At 36.5% G+C, this 12,105-nt stretch overlaps 1 long non-coding RNA gene across 2 annotated transcripts; it reads right to left on the bottom strand.

The window, feature by feature from the left end:
* Positions 1-9,443: 9,443 nt before the first annotated feature.
* On the bottom strand, positions 9,444-11,016 carry LOC128610308 (uncharacterized). 2 transcript variants are annotated; one of them, XR_008386333.1, is made up of 4 exons: positions 10,579-11,016; positions 10,203-10,329; positions 9,876-9,953; positions 9,444-9,650 (listed from the first exon to the last, which is right to left on the bottom strand). It is a non-coding gene; the product is annotated as an uncharacterized LOC128610308 (long non-coding RNA). The 2 variants fall into 2 exon arrangements; XR_008386332.1 differs by having other exon boundaries at positions 10,203-10,326.
* Between the last annotated feature and the right edge of the window lie 1,089 nt (positions 11,017-12,105).

Genomic DNA, 12,105 nt, shown 5'->3' with positions numbered 1-12,105 from the left:
GAATTTGACGAGGTAGTAGGACTGACAGTCAAAAAATGACAAACATGATGGGTTTCTGCATGTTGTCTACTATACCATCAAAACTGACAGTAGGATCCTGTGATGAGCAAGAAGTCAGAAACATCATCAAATTTTTTCCCTGAGTGTAATTACCCAGTTGGGTAGTTGTCACAAAAATGAGCTGCAGAGCTGGTACAGAGTATCTGGGATTGACTGAGTACCTGGCATCCACAGCAAAGTATATTCCAAGATCATACAATGTTCTGCAAGTCATGAGGGGAAAGAACAAATTAATAGCTCAATTAAGTTACCCTCAGAAAATATTATTTTAGTCCATTAATTTAACTTTAAAATGTTTGAAACCAAATAAATGATTGGTAAATGTTTACTGTGCTGTATACAGTAGAAGCGCATGAACTGGCTGTGGTCTTGTGGTATCGGACTCTCCTGGTCCATCTGTCCCGTTCTTATCCTGTAGCTCTTTGTTATAAACTTTGGAGGCCCGGCACACATACATGTTTTGAATATGCACAGTCTTTGAAAACATAAGACATATATGACTTGTTTTTACTGACTAATTACTTCTGGTGTACATTTTGTAACGTATCAACACACAAACACTCTCTCGCTATAATGTTCTATTTTTACTAGTACATTAGTTCCATCATTTACATTCAGTCCATGCAGCATACCTTGAGGACTGTTTTTTCTCTTGAAGTCACTTTCCACTCTTTTGTACTCAGCAGAGCTGGAGTGCAGAAGTGGCCTTGATGTTATGCAGCTCCTGAATCAACAGCTGCTGTTGACCAATCAGTCTTTCTTCAATACACACAATTTGCTGCAGTCTGGTCTTTACACAGAAGGGTGCTGAGAAGAATGACACACTTATTGATGATGATATTGATAAGATGCTCTTTATGGTGGATTTGTAAAACTAATAGAGATCTGGGAGATGAGAGATGAGTTCTGCAGCTTTTGTGTAAACAAACATTTGCTTATCAGCAAATCCTGATTGTGATTGTTGGGTTTATTTCCACTTTGAGGTCTTTGAAGATGCTGGTTTCTAGGAACTTGAAAGACTCCACTTTACTGACTAGTTGTTGATATCCAGGGGGTGGTGGGTTCTTACAAAAATCACCATCTCTACTGAATTTTGTGTATTGAGCTCCAGTTTGTTCTTAGTACACCATGAAACAAAACTGGCCATTTCTATCCAACAGGCAGAATCATCGATGGTGCTCATGAGGTTTATTATGGCTGTGTCATCTGCAGATTTCATCAGCTTGATGGAAGGGTCGCAGGATGTGCATTCATTGGTGTACAAGGACTACAGGAGAGGTGAGAGCATACAGCCTTGTGGAGCCTCAATGCTGATGGTTCTGACTGGAAGGGTCCCAGCACACACAAACTGCCTTCTATCTATTAGGAAGTCTACAATCCACTGGCAGAACCTGCTACACTCAGTTGTAGCAGTTTCCTGTGGATTCATAACTGCATTAAAGGCAGAGCTAAAGTCCACAAATATGATTCCGCCATAGGAGCCTGGAGTGTCCAAATGATTGAGGACATAGTGTAGACTCATTTACAATTATGGCATTTGGCAGACACACTTAAGCTGAGCGGTTTGCTCTATAAGCAAACTACATAACAGTGGTTCATGTCATGGTTTGGGATATATATTAAACAGTAAGCAAACAGTTAGTTCTTGTAGTCAGTGTGCTGGATGTGGGAGACATGGGCATGCATAAAGACCTATGATACTTTGACAAGGAACCATGTGACTTTGACAGTAATGCAGCCAGACAACTGGATAACAGTGAGGCTTGTGGTGTGCTCCTGGCCAGAAGTTGTAAGTACCTACCAATAATGGGCCAAGGAAGGACAAACATTAACTGGTGACAGGGTGTTGGGCCCAAAGATCAATGATACATGAGGTAAATGAAGGCTATCCCATCTGGTCTGATCAGACAGAAGGGCTACTGTGGTCCAAACTTACATGACTTAAAAATATCTGCTGCTAATGATCTGGTGCCAGATACCACAGGGCTCTTTCAGAGGTCTTGTAGAGTCCATGCCATGGTGGATTATAGCAATTTTTGTGGCACGCAGAGAACCCACAGCATATTTTGCAGGCTGTCTTAACGTTTTTAATTTAGTAATATATTAAACACAGCCTTCCCAATTTTCTATATTCAAATCACACAGCACGTACTCATTTGAAGTAAAAGGACACATCTGTAAGAATGCTATTTATCCACTTTAGCTCAGTATTTTTATTTTTTTTTTAAAAAACCCATCATCTTCTCCAAGCTTTTTTTTATTATTATTTTTTTAAGCTCAGCATTAAAGCATGTTCAGCATTCAGCATGTTCAGCATTTTGAGAATTCTCCACACTCACCCTACACAGGCTGTCCACATGGCTGTATATCTAGACTGATCAACACCGCAATTTGCCACCAGGCATGAGTCACCCTTATCAAGTTTGTTGACAGCACAGCTATAGTGGTAAACATATAGAGAGGAGGTGAATCTCATTGCAAAGTCATGCACTGACAACAATGTCTCCCTTACTGTCAACAAAACCAAGGGAATTACCTAAAAATGTACTTCTCAAAAACATGTCTCATCCTTTCTTCAGTAGATAATCTCACCTGGAAAATGTCTACTTACTGTAGACTTTTTGCACCAATGAATTACTGCTGTAATCATAAAGACTGATCAGTGCTCATTCCCTGATATTTTTGCAGTATTCTCATACTGAACATCCTTTCAACAAATTTAGTACTGGTTTGCCTTAATAGTATACAGTTGTAGAGGAGTAATTTATAATCCAACTATTTAGTCTCACCCAGAAGAGAATGGGGTTCATTTTGGGTCTGCTTCCTCTCAAGGTTTCTTCCTCATGTCATCCCTTTTCTCTTTGCCACTATCGCCTATGGCTTGCTCATTAGGCATCTAAACATAAATATGCATCAGGAGTTCTGTAAAGCTTCTTTCTAACAATGTCTATTTTTAAATAAACATTGTCTACTCTGATTCATGGACACAATCTGCAAGTTTTTCTTTCAAATTTCATTGTTCGTTATGATTGTATAATTCTTGTAGTGTGGTCCAGCCATAGGAAGCTTTAAATTACACAGTGGGGGTAATAAGTATTGAACGCATCAAGATTTTTTTCAGTAAATATATTTCCAACGAGGCTATTCACATGAACTTTTCAACAGACATCAGTATTAACTGCAGAAATCCGAAAATATAAAGAATTCACAACATTAAAGTTACTAACAAAGTTATGTGGAATAAAGTGGAATGACAGGAAAAAAGTATTGAACACGCTAAGCAGTTCTCCTAGGCAAAGTAAGGCAAGGAACCAGCTGCAATCTGTAAGTACAGTGCATCCAGAAAGTATTCACAGTGCTTCACTTTTTCCACATTTTGTTATGTTACAGCCTTATTCCAAAATGGATTAAATGAATTATTTCCCTCAAAATCCTACAAACAATACCCATAATGACAATGTTAAAGAAGTTTGTTTTAATTCTTTGCAGATTTATTAAAAATAAAAAACAACAACAACAAAAAAAAAAACCACATGTACATAAGTATTCACAGCCTTTACTCAATACTTTGTTGAAGCACCTTTGGCATCAATTACAGCCTCAAGTCTTTTTGAGTATGATGCTACACGCTTGGCACACCTGTTTTTGGGCAATTTCTCCCATTCTTCTTTGCAGGACCTCTCAAGCTCCATCAGGTTGGATGGGGAGCGTCGGTGCACAGCCATTTTCAGATCTCTCCAGAGATGTTCAATCGGGTTCAAGTCTGGACTCTGGCTGGGTCACTCAAGGACATTCACAGAGTTGTCCTGTAGCCAACTCCTTTGTTATGTTGGCTTTGTGCTTAGAGTCGTTGTCCTGTTGGAAGATGAAGATTCGCCCCAGTCTGAGGTCCAGAGTGCTCTGGAGCAGATTTTCATCAAGGATGTCTCTGTACATTGCTTCATTCATCTTTCCCTTGATCCTGACTAGTCTCCCAGGTCCTGCCACTGAAAACATCCCCACAGCATGATGCTGCCACCACCATGCTTCACTGTAGGGAAGGTATTGGCCAGGTGATGACTGGTGCCTGGTTTCCTGCAGACATGACGTTTGCCATTCAGGCCAAAGAGTTCAATCTTTGTCTTGGTCTTGGACTGAGAGTCCTTCAGGTGCCTTTTGGCAAACTCCAGGTGGGCTGTCATGTGCCTTTTACTGAGGAGTGGCTTCCGTCTGGCCACTCTACCATACAGGCCTGATTGGTGGAGTGCTGCAGAGATGCTTGTTCTTCTGGAAGGTTCTCCACTCTCCACAGAGACACGCTGGAGCTCTGTCAGAGTGACCATCAGGTTTTTGGTCATGTCCCTGACTAAGGCCCTTCTCCCCCAATCGTTCAGTTTGGCGGGGCGGCCAGCTCTAGGAAGAGTCCTGCTGGTTCCAAACTTCTTCCATTTATGGATGATGGAGGCCACTGTGCTCATTGGGACCTTCAATGCTGCAGAAATATTTCTGTACCCTTCCCCAGATCTGTGCCTCGATACAATCCTGTCTAGGAGGTCTACAGACAATTCCTTGGACTTAATGGCTTGGTTTGTGCTCTTATATGCATTGTTAACTGTGGGACCTTATATAGACAGGTGTATGCCTTTCAAATCATGTCCAATCAAATGAATTTACCACAGGTGGATTCCAGTCAAGTTGTAGAAACATCTCAAGGATGATCAGTGGAAATAGGATGCACCTGAGCTCAATTTTGAGTGTCATGGCAAAGGCTGTGAATACTTATGTACATGTGCTTTTTTTAATTTTTTTTATTTTTAATAAATTTGCAAAGATTTCAAACAAACTTCTTTCACGTTGTCATTATGGGGTATTGTTTGTAGAATTTTTCAGGAAAATAATTAATTTAATCCATTTTTGGAATGAAGCTGTAACATAACAAAATGTGGAAAAAGTGAAGTGCTGTGAATACTTTCCGGATGCACTGTAATTATACCTCCTATCTGTGCAAATTGGTATCAGCTGGGTTAGTAAATTGATGGTCTATAAAAAGGCTTTTCATTACCAAGGTGGCACATAATAAACATCTCATGATGGGTAAAATCAAAGAGCTCACAGGTGCCATCATCACAGAGAAAACAATAGGCAATGCACTCCTCTGCTCACGCTCACCCTGCAAGACTCCATTACTAAAGAAAATTCCTGTCAAAGCTCATTTAAAGTTTTCTACAACTCATTTGGACAAGCCTATGAAATACTGGGAGAGTGTAGTCTGATCAGACGAGAGCAAAATGAAACTTTTTGGCTGTCATACTACACACCATGTTTGGAGAAGAAATGGCACTGCACATCACCCTTAAAACACTATACCAGCAGTGAAGTTTGGAGGAAACATCATGGTGTGGGGCTGTTTTTCATTGTAAAGTACTGGCAGACTTCATATAATTAAAGGAACAATGAATGGAGCCTTTTACCAGAAGATTGTTGAAAAGAATCTGCTGCCATCCACCAGGATGATGAAGATGAGACATGGGTGGACCTTCCAGCAGGACAATGATTTCAAAGCATACAGCAAAGGAAACTCTCAATTGGTTTCAGAGAAAAAAAAATCAAGGTGTTAGAATGGCCTAGTCAATCACCTGACTTCAGTCCAATTGAACAAGATTTAAAGACAATATGTTTAGAAGAATGGGCCAAAATCATACCTGAATACTGCGGCCGATTAATTTCTTCATACAGGAAGTGTATTGAAGCTGTCATTACAAACAAAGGCTTCTCCAGTAAGCATTAAATAAATTTCAGTTAGTGTGTTCCATACTTTTTCCCTGCGTCATTCCACTTTATTACACATAGCTTTATTTATGGACTTTAATGTTGTGAATTTTATATTTCCGGATTTCTTGTGTTAATGCTGATGTCTGGTGAAAATTTCATATGAATAGTCTCATTGGAAATATGTTTACTGAAAAAATGTTGACATGTTCAATACTTATTTCCCCCACTGTATATAGGTGATCTCAACTTGAAGTTAACACAAAGTCTGTGGTGTTTACAATGATATCAGTTGTCACATTGCTGTTGTCTCCAAATATCAGATGAAGCTGACATCTGGGCACTGGGATGGTGATTTCATCAATTTCAGAGCTTAGAGACAGAAAGACAGCCAATGAAAAATGCATAGCCAATGAAAAACGCGCCAATGCACAACCAATGAAAAATGCATAACATAGTTAAATTATTAATTATTACAATAATTTGTTTCACTCATGCCTAATAATGAAAATTATACTTAGTTTAAAACACAGACTTATCCTGTCCTGTGTTATCCACCACTGTTATATTCAAAATCCAGTATAGACTGCTGGGTAAATCTAATTGAAAATGACAGTGGAACATCTTAAGTCATTGTTGTGAATTCAGAGCCTCCTTGTGGTAGTTATTAGCTATATCATTCAACATTTTATTTCAACATTTTATGCATTTTTGGTTTTCAGTTACATTTTCACTATATTATGTATTCTACATTTTCTCATGTTCTATACAAACAGATCACCAAATTGGCCTTTGCATGTTTTTCACTTTTATATTGAATTTCTGTTAATTCAACTGTTTTCCACAGTTTTATGCTTACTTGCAAACAGTTCAACAAATTCATCCAGGTTCAACAACTTTGCACCCCTCTACTCAATAGTTAGTACACACAAATTTCTCAGTCTTTCATCTGCCATGGTAGACCTGAGCTTTAGTTCAGAAAAACTCACAAGAAGCAGTACTAACTGAGATTGAAACAGCTACTTTGCATGGTTTGAAGAGCTTAGAAAAAAAAAACTTCTTTATAAGGCTCAATGAAATATGTCAGCACTATGGAACTCAGCTCTTGGCACACCAACCTGTACTTTCCTTTGTAAAATTCTCCTGAACTGGTGTATTACATTTTTTTCACTGTTGAAGTCATTCATTCCAGCAAATGAAAACAGAGCCTCTTCTTTGACAAACACGACAAGCACAGCTGCAATTCATCATGCAACAGTTTTTGCTGGAAAACCATCTGTTAAGCTTAGTCAGTCTCTTGTCTAAAGCAGAGTAGAAAAAGGCTGTATAAATACTATCAATCAAAAACTTACATTTTTATACACACGCCATGTAAACTGACTAATAGAGCTGTCCAACATCACAAACCTGATGGTGATGTGCTGCTGGACAAAAAATGGTTCCTCTGTCTACCTGACCCACAGTCACACTTCCAATATCTCCATCTGTGTCTGCCAGCTTTACTGTGTCCTCACTGTACTAACAAAGCTCTCCAACTGACCATTCTTCCAGTTCTTCCTGCTCATTCTGTCCACTCACCTGGGCTCTCCCCCCACCTGAATGATCTGGCTCGCCCTGATTTACTGAATGATTGTCTTTCTTTTTTTTTTTTGGGAAAAAGTATATCACTTTTCCTCTTCATTTTGGAGAGAACTATAGAGCAGTAAACAGTTGTCATACCACCACCACGATGGGTTTTCTGTGTTAGCTTGCTAACATAACACAAATATATGTATACACTTTGTAATGCAACATGGTCCAACTAGTAAAATGTGTTTTTACTTTAGTGTGCTGCTTTGGGGATCCGTACAAAAGTGGTCAGGTTATAATAATTTAGTTCAGAGTTGACTTGCTCCTTATTTAGGGGGGCCACAGCAGGGGCCAAGATTGTTGTCACAGGGGCACAGGACTGTCTCTGGAACAGGAGCAATGCATCAAGATTAATTTTCTAGTATTTTCGACTGCGCTTGTTGAGAGCAGCAATCAGAAAAAGTTTGAAGTAGAAGAAATAAGTTTCAACTGCATGAAATGTAAGTTTTTGTTCACATTGAACTTATTTTCTAATTTAGTTGGTTCTTTTAAAATGATTATTCATATAATTCCATGTTCACCACTCAGGATTTCAAAATGTCCATGGATTTGAGTTAATATTAAAAAAAAATATATTAAATAAAATTTACCCCAACTGTGGAGTCATAAATGAACCAGAAATCTGATTTTAATGTTGAATCAATATTTGTTTCTATAGCCCAGCAATGTAGTTATTTTTACTCCAATTTTCCATTGTGTTGACTAAAGTATTATCTTTTAACTTATTTTATCTTAAGTTGCATTAAATCAGCATGCTGGATCAACATCCTAACCCAGCCTTGCTGGGTTAGTCGATCTTGCACCCAAGAGCTAGGTTTCTAAATTGACTCAAAGTGGGTTATTTTTAGCCCAGCATTTTTTAGAGAGTGTACAGCAAATCAAATGGCCAAGGCATGTTTTTTTTTAAACAAGTTATTGTATTGTACAAGTTATTGTAATAAACATGTATACAATAAACAACAAGCATATTAGCAAAATAATAGTATTAATGAACCTAAATACAAAATACAATTGTTAACTAGAAAGGAACAAACCATTGGCTAAGTTCTTTAACCATAGCCTGCTTATTAATTCCAATAACTCATTAAAAAAAAAAAAAACTATCTACGCAGTATAACACTTACACTTTCCATCATAAAATAAACAGAACCATTTGAATCGAATAGTGTATATACTTGCAAGTCTTACAAATGCATTTTATAACCTAAAAATATAGCGGGCACCATCTTGAACCTAAGGAAAGACATGAAAAACATTTCCATTCAGTTTTAAAGACTATATTGCCAATCAGATATACAATTTAACATCAGGGATGTATTTAATATGATGTTAGCTCACGAATTTGGGGCTATATTTGTAGTTTAAGGCATTTACTCACCTGTACTGTATAAACAAGAGAAGAAATGAAATGGGAGAAAGTGTTTTATGTTCACATTAATCCACTCATTATTATTATTATTATTATTATTATTATTAACAATAACAAGAACAACAACAACAACAATAATAATCTCACCTGCATTATAAAATTCACCTTTCAGATTCTTGCTACAGGTCACTAATATAATAATTCTGCCACTTGAAACACCTAACCCTAACCCCCAACTTGAAACACCTAACTCTTATATATATAAGCCAAAGTCATAAGCCAACTAGATGCAAACTTCTGATTCCATATGAAATATTTGTTCATACATAATAGGATCTAAGACAACCAGATTAAAAGCGGGAGCAAAATGTGACAAAATTATAGATTAAAAATTAAGATATATCTGTAGATTTTAATTTAATTTATTTGACAATGTCAGATCACTTTAAAGGAACTTCTACAGGAGGGGTTGCATGTCTTACAGAGATGCTCATTGTTTATATTTGTGTCTGATCCAGTTATATTTATCTGACTCACTGGCAAAGCAACTAAAGCATGAATATGAAGCTGTGAATAACAGACAGTATAGAATGATTTTTTGAAAACACTTTATTAGTAATATTCATGAAATGTTCCTAAATTGTTGCAATTAAAAATAGAAATCTGTTGGTTTTATTAGATACAGACGATTGTATAAAAATACTCTGTGAGCACTTAGATAATTACTCATATGATGAGTAAAGAAACACGGAGGATGTTAAGACGTTTTTGCATCTTCAGCTCTTCTTTCTTTTCTTGTTCAGCCATCTTCAATGCAGTAGCATTTTATGGTGCCAGGTTCCTTCTGCAGGGAGGAAGAGAAAGATGGTAATGTTAATGTTAGTTGATAACTCACAGTTTAAGGAAGTTAGGCTAGATTTATGAGACGCAAACCAGATTAAATTCAGTCCTATCAATTTGCATCAAATACAATGTTGTGTGTTATTAAAATTACTAATGAGTACTAGTGAAACATTCATGTGTATAGGTGAGAGTAATATGAGAGGAAAATCTGTAATGTGAAACTTACTTTTTGAGGGCCTTCTGAACCCATGCGTCTTTGGGGTTGAGGCACAATGTAAATACTTTACGGAATTTTATTGTAGCGCTGCAAGTACAAGACATGTTGTTATTCTCTCTCTCTCTCTCTCTCTCTCTCTCTCTCTCTCTCTCTCTCTCTCTCTCTATATATATATATCTATCTATATATATATATATATATACATATATATATATATATATATATATATATATATATATATATATATAAATATATATATATTCTGCAGCTATTATTGCAAAGTGTTAAAATGAATTTGGGAAAAAAAGTTTTTATAATAATTTCATTTATACTTACATTACTTCTGTATCTTTGCAGTGAGGACCAGGTTGAAAAATCTCCAGCGTCACAATTCTATTATCAGCGATTTCTTTATCCACTGTTTCTGTACACCGACATCGGTGCTGTATGGGTGGAAGTCCTGCTGAAGAAGACAAATTTTATCAGTAAAGTGCACAACTTCTCTGATAAAGATGTGAATAACCTTAACCTTAAAAACATTTTTCTATTGCACTGATAAGAAAGATGCATTTAGTAACTATGTACAAGTTGTCACGTTAATGAAATAAACTTAAATGCATGATATTTTGTTACATATTTTATGGCTTCTTAAGAAACCAGTAATTTATCCAGCTCTGTAAAGAAAAGTAAATATTCAACAAAATGTACTTACCTTCCGTAATTACCAAGAGAGCACAAGTTAAAAAAGAGATAGCTAGAGCTGAGGGTTTCATTATTTTTTAATTAAAATAAAATAAATTAAAAAGAGAAATTCAGGAGACCTCTTGTGTCAAGTGCTTCAGGAGTTCTCAGATAAGAAGCTGATCCTAGGGCTCTTTTATAGCCCTCCTGCTTCCAGTGAAAGTGAGAGATTGCATAACAGACATCCTCCACATGAAATGAAATGCTTTTCCAGTAATGTTAACTCATTTTCCTCCATAACGCAAATTCATCCTTCCCCTCAAGCACAGGACTGTAGGACAGGTTTAAGCATGCAATGATGCAATGAGCAATTCATCCTACTCAGAAAATGAAATCTGAGAGCTGCCACTGCTCTGAGTGGTTTGGATGGACGTCAGCTCTGATGTCACACTACCGTAAAGAGAGTGTTGCCGGGGGTTGCTTACGACAAGAGAATTTTAAAGTAGAGTAGTAGTTTAAACTGACATGATGGAGTCTAGATGATCATAGTTTATAGATCATAGATGAGCACATAGTTTATTTGGATAAACATGAGCTTTGATCACTCACTGTACACCTACAAGACAAGCGTGTTTAATAAAGTGACCAGTAAGATGTGACGAGTGACAGTGAACAAAAATGTATTCTTAAGTACTCAAGACATGGTGAATACAATTGATACAAAAAAGTAAACGCTTATGGACTACACATTGTATATCAAACATCCAGCTCTGCCCAGATATATCTACACAGATACACAGATCAGCCACAACATTAAAACCTTCTGCCTAATATTCTGTAGGCCCCCATTGTGCCGCCAAAACAACTCTGACCCATCGAGGCATGGACTCAAGGCCCAAGGCATGTTTTTTTAAACAGTTAAACAATATACAATAAACATGCAAATTATTGTAACAAACAAGTATACAATAAACAACAAGCATATTAGCAGAATAATAGTATTAATGAACCTAAATACAAAATACAATTGTTATCTAGAAAGGAACAAACCATTGGCTAAGTTCTTTAACCATAGCCTGCTTATTAATTACTCATTAATAACTCATAAAGAAAAAAAAAACTATCTACGCAGTATAACACTTACACTTTCCATCATAAAATAAACAGAACCATTTGAATCCAATAGTGTATATACTTGCAAGCCTTACAAATGCATTTTATAACCTAAAAATATAGCGGGCACCATCTTGAACCTAAGGAAAGACATGAAAAACATTTCCATTCAGTTTTAAAGACTATACTGCCGATCAGATATACAATTTAACATCAGGGATGTATTTAATATGAAGTTATCTCACAGTTTTGGGGCTATATTTGTAGTTTAAGGCATTTACCCACCTGTATTGTATAAACAAGAGAAGAAATGAAATGGGAGAAAGTGTTTTATGTTCACATTAATCCACTCATTATTATTACTATTATTATTATTATTATTATTATTATTATTATTATTATTATTATTATTAACAATAACAACAACAACAACAACAATAATAAT

This window comes from Ictalurus furcatus, chromosome 7 (assembly GCF_023375685.1).
Source record: "Ictalurus furcatus strain D&B chromosome 7, Billie_1.0, whole genome shotgun sequence".
NCBI classification, from domain to species: Eukaryota; Metazoa; Chordata; class Actinopteri; order Siluriformes; family Ictaluridae; genus Ictalurus; species Ictalurus furcatus.
This window is presented reverse-complemented; position numbering and strand designations above follow the sequence as displayed.